This window comes from Halichoeres trimaculatus, unplaced genomic scaffold, assembly GCF_033239565.1.
Source record: "Halichoeres trimaculatus isolate MK-OKI-2021-1 unplaced genomic scaffold, fHalTri1.1 fHalTri1_scaffold_6, whole genome shotgun sequence".
NCBI classification, from domain to species: domain Eukaryota; kingdom Metazoa; phylum Chordata; class Actinopteri; order Labriformes; family Labridae; genus Halichoeres; species Halichoeres trimaculatus.
In genome coordinates, this window is record NW_027437184.1 from 33215597 (window position 1) to 33223353 (window position 7757).

Below are 7757 nucleotides of genomic sequence, written 5' to 3' on the forward strand. Positions count from 1 at the left end.
TCGTAACCAGAGGAAATAAGAGATACGTAAGGACTGTACATCATGACATATAGCCCACGGTGATGAATGGACCTGCTGCTTCTTTAGCCCTGCTGCAGCCAAGTTATGCAAAACAGACTCCAAGAAAAGGTACAATGGTTGACCCAAGCAAATAATCCACTAACAGGACGTCTCTACTTCACACCCCCACAGAAAACAGGATGCTGTTTTCAGTGAAGGATTTCTCATCAGTGAGGAAATGAGGAGACAGCTCTTCTCTCAGCACTTTCTTTGGTTTTGGTTTTCTCTTTCATTTATCTCATTGATCAGAGGAACAGAACAATTCAAACACCTGATCACACTGATGTGCTTCCTGAATTACAAACTGAGGCAGGTAAAGAGGAAAGTTATGTAAGAGCAACGGTTGATGAACTGAGGCTTATTCCACGTGGCAGACATTAACAACACAAACTGAGTGAAAGGTTACTGTTATGCCAGTAATGTTGAAGCTATCTGGACCGTCAAGGTTAACTTTTTCTCATCAGAGAATCAAACTTTTTTCCACTTTCAATGTCCCATGTTTGATGCTCCCTGGCAAAGTCTAAACGGGCAGTTTGTGGCGTTGAAGAAGACGAGGTCTTTGAATTTGTTTTTTTTTTTCGTTTTTGAAACACTTTTCCTGCAGATGCATCTGATGGTTATTGAGCTGCAGTCGGCACCAGTAAGGGCCTTAATTTGGGAAGAGGACCGCCCCGTGTCTTGACGAACAGCCAATCTGATCCCCCAGCTCAGTACAGGTGTAATTTTTTTGGGTCTACCACCTGACTTTTTTGTTCCATAATGCTCAGGATCTTTCAAAAAATGTAGAATAACTGTCTTACTGCTTCCAACCTCAGCAGCAATGGCACGCTGCTAGAGGCCTTGCTTATGCAGTTTGACAATCCAACCACATTCAAGAAGAGACAGCTTCTTAGCTTTAGCCATCAGGAGGGCATGACCATGTGAATGCCTGACAGAAAATGAATATTTTAAGGAGATTTTGGCTTTGGTAGCTTGTAGTCTTAAACTTTTGATCAGTTGATAAACAAATTATTTTTATTTTATTTTTTTAAATTTCAAGTTCAAAATGTTTGTTGTCCCACTCCCCACTTTTGCTTTACTTAAAACCTCATTAAGGTCCAAATGTGCAAAATGCATATTCTAGTAATTTTTCAACTGGTCTTAAGATGTTTTTATATATATATATATATATATATATATATATATATATATATATATATATATATATATATATATATATATATATATATATATATATATATATATATATATATATATATATATATATATATATATATATATATGTATATTTTTATTTTTTATTTTTTTTCTAAAAAATTCTCCCATTATATCCAGGTTACTGGTTGTTTTCTACACACACACACACACACACATATATATATATATATATATATATATATATATATATATATATATATATATATATATATATGTTTATACAAAAAAAATTTCTAAAAAATTCTCCCATTATATCCCGGTTACTGGTTGTTTTCTACATATATATATATATATATATATATATATATATATATATATATATATATATATATATATATATATATATATATATATATATGTTTATACAAAAAAAATTCTAAAAAATTCTCCCATTATATCCCGGTTACTGGTTGTTTTCTACAGAGCCCCACATGTTGTTCTTCAGTTTACAGAGAAGTCATGAAAAAGAGAAACTCTATCTCCCCTGGTGGAAACATTTATCAGATCCCTGAGGGGCAGAGTATAATGGACTGACTCTTTTCTTGCTTATCTTTAAATGTTTACAGGACAGTAAAGCTGTTTCCCCTTTTCTCCACAGTAAACTTACCAACTGTCTGCTTTAGTTTGTCTGCTAGTCCTATCTAATTTCTCTTCCACTCTTTGATTTATGCAGCGTATCTGAAAAAAGAGAAAACACATGAAGAGATAAAATGGGAATTAATTTTTGACCTTTTTATCTTTTATTTCACATGCCTCACATTTACAGATTTCTAGCATGACACCTCAAGGAGACAAAAAGAAAAACTCAAACTTTATTAGTAGGGGATGTTTTTTTAATAGCTTCATATCCCTTTGGCTTTATTTATTTTTTAACAATTGGCAGACTGACATGTTTTGACAACTGCTTTCATATTCATGCAGCGTTCCTTTCATCTAGAACTGTGTTAGCGCCTAAGATTTTACATATGATAATGGTGGCCTGTAGGTGTCAGAAGATTTGAAAGGTCACAACACAACGAAGGAACAGGCACAGTGGAAGTTTAGAAAGGTCAAATTCAGCAGTTTTCTGATGGTCAGTTCAGCTGAAGTTAATGTCAGTGATGTTTTTTTTTTTTTAGTCATTGTGTGTGGTGGCGTGAATTTAGAACAAAACAGAGCAGACTCATGCAGCTCTCATATTTTTTGTTGACCGCCATCTTCATTTTCACCTCTTTTCACCTTAGTTTTACCCTCCTCATTTGTTCAGTTTTCATCCAGCACTATTTTCCTGTTTTGCCTTAACTTCATGTTGGCTCATCTGGGATTTTGGATTTGTTGGACAACTGATTACTGGACGTTTTTGTATCTTTTGGATGCGTCACAAAAAGGAAGAGTTTTACTCAGCAGCTGAACCTTTTAAAGACAGACGCATCAGTGAGTGAAACATTTTTTTCTTTTTTAACTTCAGCTATGATAAATAAAGTTTCATAGGGGTCTTATCTTGGGATTTCCTTCATAGCACTGATATTTCTATATCATTACCAGTAAAGTCTCATTGTGCGCTTTAAGAATCAGTCATGGCATAAAGTTTGCATTGTAGCCAAATTTATTTTGGCTGAAGTTAAAAAGGAGACAATATTTTTCTTACCTATACAACTTTTCTGTGTTCTTCTCAACCGCTAAAGTTGACCTCTTTTAGCTCCTGTTGTGTATCATCTTACACCTACAGGCAGGGGTGGATTAATGCACAGGCCCCACATATGCAGGGGCCCTAGGCTTGATTTGTATCCCATGTTATCCCCACCTGATTATCTCTCAGCTCTTCAAAACAACACAAAAAATGATCATTATTTATTCAATTTATTTATTTTACTTATTTGTATTTAATAAATTATTTTTTCATAAAAAAACACCATTTAATTGTTTTTATATTGACTGTTTATTGTCAATATGCTATTATTTATGCATATTAAGCATTTATTTTCTTTTGATCAAAGTTTAAAAATAAGTTATTCAGTGTTTTTATGTTGACTGCGTTGACTTCCAATTTACTGCAAACAAAAATAAATATTTATATTGATGATAAAAGGTCTGTCTTTTACACAATGTGGCATGTCACCAGTTGGGCTTGTTTCCTCAGAGCCAGTCGCCTATTTCTAATGGGAAATCTGGCAGCATCGCCTGGAGTGTGTGGCTGTGCTGGGATAGCATGAACTATAAGAGGAGAGCCCACAAAAAGAATAGCCTAAGGGCCCATGACTAACTTAAGCCCCTCTGCCTACAGGCCACTGTAGATAATGCAGTGGGATCAATTCTACATTTGTGACCTGCAAAAGAAACAGGGAAAGATGAGGACAGCCACAAACTTTATCAGACATCTGTCCTTAATGCACACAGAGAAGGAAGAGAGATACTAAATTTGACCTGCTCTGTTTGTTATGTCAGTGTAAGTACGCTAACGGTAATGTTATGGCTCTAAAGTGAATTACCTATCAGGGTCGGTGCGTATGTAGTTTGTGGTTTCGAGATGTAGAGGTGTTTTTAAGATTATTAGACCCTTCCCAAGTAACACAGAATGTAAAGGGAACGTTAGCCTGTGGTTATCTAAAGGTTAGTTAGAGCCAAACCAAGACCTAACTTTTGGAGAACTTTCCATCTAAGTTGCACAGAAACCTTACAAAACCTAAGGTTCCCGAAACATGAAGGAAACCAACCAACCAAAACATTGTCCTGTGGTTGCACTGCTACCTTCACACAACATTGGGTTGGCTGTTTTTGGTTGATCTGAGAATAATGAGTGACTGTGCTGTCAACATTGTAATAAGCCTAAAGTGTGGCTTTAGAAACTGGAGGATGGATAAACATTTTCTTCTACATCATCATTTATCTGAAAAAAAAAAAAAAAAAGATAATCTACACATTGCCATGGATGCTTTCAGAGTTTGGACCAATGTTTATTCATGTTTTGATTTTATTTCTATTTAGCCCTAATGTTCAATTTTAAAATGCACTCTGTTGTATGAAATTACACCATATAAAAACTTGGTTAAATATTTGTTGTAAACACTGTGTACCTTTAACGCTGTGTCATGCTTTTGCAGAAAGTCACTGTAGTTGTAGTGATCCCTCTGAATCAGCGCTTGGCCGTGCTGCAGTGCTTTTTATGCACTGTGAATAACTTTGTTGATTATCTAAATCTTCTGACACCCTGACAGGATCACCTAAAACCCTTTGTCGATATGAAATGTGAGTTTTACAAACTTCAAAGTTCATCTACAGTCACTTCAGGTTCATACAGGGAACAGCTTGCAGTGAAAAGAACAATGTGTTCCTGAAAAGACGCAGGTTACTCTTCAGTGAATTGGGCTCAACTTGTAACAGTGAGGAATAGTGATTTGGACGCAAATTGTTACGACTTGACAACATCACTGGTGAGTGCTGAAAAAGCTGATGCTGAACAGTAAAACTGTTTAAAGCTGGATGATGAGTGTGTTGCTGCTTAAGGAACCGGATCTCAACCCAGCCCAGGTTGAAAACCATAGGCCTGTCTCACTACTACCTTTCCTCCTTTCCTTCCTATAGTCTATAACCAGGTCTACTGAAAAACAACCTGGTCGACTCCTATCAGTCTGGCTTCAGGTGTGACCAATTCACTGAGACTGCACTCCTGTCAGTCACAGAATCACTGCGACTGGCTCGAGCTGCTGGCCAGTCCTCTGTCCTACTGCTTGACTTGTCTGCTGCTTTTCACACTGTAAACCATCAAATCCTCCTCTCCACACTCTCTGAACTTTGCATCTCAGGATCTGCGCTGCCGTGGTTCAAGTCCTACCTTACAGACAGATCCTTCAGAGTGTCATGGTGAGGAGAAGTGTCTAAATCACATGGCTTATCAACAGGTGTACCCCAGGGTTCAGTGCTTTGTCCCCTATTTTTCTCCTTATACACCACTTCTCTTGGTGCAGTGATCCGCTCTCATGACTTCTCTGCTAAACTGCTATGCTGACGACACTCAGCCTTTCCTGTCTTTTCCTCCTGATGACACAACTGTCTCAGCTTCGATATCAGCGTGTCTCGCTGATACCTCCACATGGATGAAGGAGCGCCACCTTCAGCTCCATCTGTCCAAAACTGAGCTCATTGTCCTTCCTGCTTGTCCCTCGGTTCAACCACAGATCAGTGTCTTGCTTGATTCTAATCAACTTGGGCGTCAAGCTCTGCCAGAAATCTGGGTGTCATGATTGATTACCAGCTGACCTTTAAGGCTCATGTTGCTCCATCTTGTGGAGATGCCTCTATATCATCAATGACACAATCTTTTATTATTTTTTGTTTTTTTCATTTTTAAAACCAGGACAGAAAAACCGTGTTTTTCTGTAATTCCGTTTTTCCGTTTTGGTTTTTAAACAGAAAAACAAAAAAACAAGTCAGTTTTTTCGTTTTTTTTATTTTGTTTTGAAACAGAATAACAAAGAACGAACCACGGTTTAAAAATCCCATTATAATTCCATTCTCTCATATTCTAATTTTAATTTCAAAACAAATTAAGATAGCGAAAAATAGACTGTTATTTGTTTCTGATTTTTGATTTGAAAACAAAAAATCAAATAACAAGTTGTTATCCGTTTTCCGAACGAATGATACCCTGATAGTTACCAAAGCACTCCATCCATCTGCTCCTGGTCCGGCCCCTTTGTCAAATGTTAGAACCCATTGTGGCCCACAAATTAAAAATTTTGCCCACCCCTGGGTTAGACCCTACCTGACACTACAGGCCACACAGCTTTTGCTAAAGGCCCTTGTGATATTACGCATTGACTAATGCAATTCCTTCCTGGCAGGCCTCCCCGCATGTACATTTAAACCTCTGCAGCTGCTCCCAGCCCAGCACGGCTCTAAATCTCTAGCCAGACTCTTCTCCTCTTTTGTGCCCAAATGGTGGAATAAATTACCAAACTCTATACGATCCACAGAGTCCCTTTCTGCTTTAAGAGATGTCTGAAGACTCACATTTAGGCACTTACTCTGACCCTTCTCCTTTTTGTCCTAGAGAATGAGTCAGTAGGTCTAAGACTCAGCTCTTATTGATTTTTAAGCACTGTTACTGAATGTTGTTGAAGGTTGAAGTATATTGTTGCAGAAATTAATTGTGGTTTGTTGGCTTGAATATTCTACACTACCTTCAAAGAAAAAAAAATAAAAAATAAAAATCTTGCCCTTAATGGCAGCACCTGCAGCCGAATAACTTGTAGCTTTTGGTCACACTAACCAGGTTTTCCTTCTGTCTAAATTCTTGCTTGTGTTGTATGTTGCTTTGGACAAAAGCGTACGCTAAATGAAACTGTACAACTGTAGACCTGTTGGCATTGTCAATTCCGGGTTTGTTCTCTATTTCTGTTCTGTAATAACTTTGTGACTGTCCCGCTGTGTATTTGTTTCTCTGCATTTCTAAAATAAACCTGGTTTCCACTGTCAGTCTGCAGCTTAGCTCTTAAGCTACTTCTTCAAAAGAGAAAAAAAATTAAAACACTTTAATAGTTAAATACATTTCTGAGAATACACCTGGATTTTGTTCAGTTTTCTGGTTTTGTGTTTTCTCAATCCTGTCCTGGGAAACTAGATCAGTGTAACAGAACCTCAGTGTTTTGGCTCAGCCTCCTCTGCGGACGACACCCCAGGAAGGATTCCTGAATTGGTCCCTGAAAAGTCTGTCAATGGCCGCAGACAGGCCGCACGTTTCTCCTCGGCTCAGGAAGGATTAGCATTTGGAAGCAATTGCTGCTCGTCTCCTACACAATTCAGAGAGGCCCCGGGCTCCTCTGCGTGTCAACCCAAGTAACTTATCTTTTATGAGTGGAATAAAGGCACATTGTGACACATTAAGCTTCTTTGTGGCTCAGTGGAGACTCTTTAGGAAACAAATAAACAAGTGTGGGTGCAGGAATGTGAGGATATTACACTGCAATGACTGATGACACTGTTATTTAACTACTGTAAAAACCCAGATTTAAAACAATAATTCATTTTATTTAGACTCAAACACATGTTGATTAGAATTTTAAAGAGTGTCACAAAAAGCTGTTCAAAGCTGATTAATCAAATATTCACAGGATCAATCAGAAACAGGGACTTCATGGTTTTGAGAATGAATGAATGTCTTTTGCGTTCAGGTGCTTCAGTGTGGGAGAGTCCTTTCCACACACACACACACACACACTGCTAAACACACACAGGACCCGAGCCCCAGCCCTGAGTCCCTCTGTGAGTGTGTTGCAGAGATGAGCGGGACCGCACCTTCTGTGAGCGCTACCTGAAACTGGAGAAGCAGGGGTACCAGTGAAGGGTTGGCTTTCATTGTCTTTGTCTTTTTTTTTTTTTTTTTGTCCCTTGGCCCCTCCTGCTCTTTTTTAAGCACAGACAGGTACAGGGCGTTAAAATATTAACATACAATGTTGTGGTATTTATTGTTTTACATAATCTCTGTCACTGGAGCCAGGTAC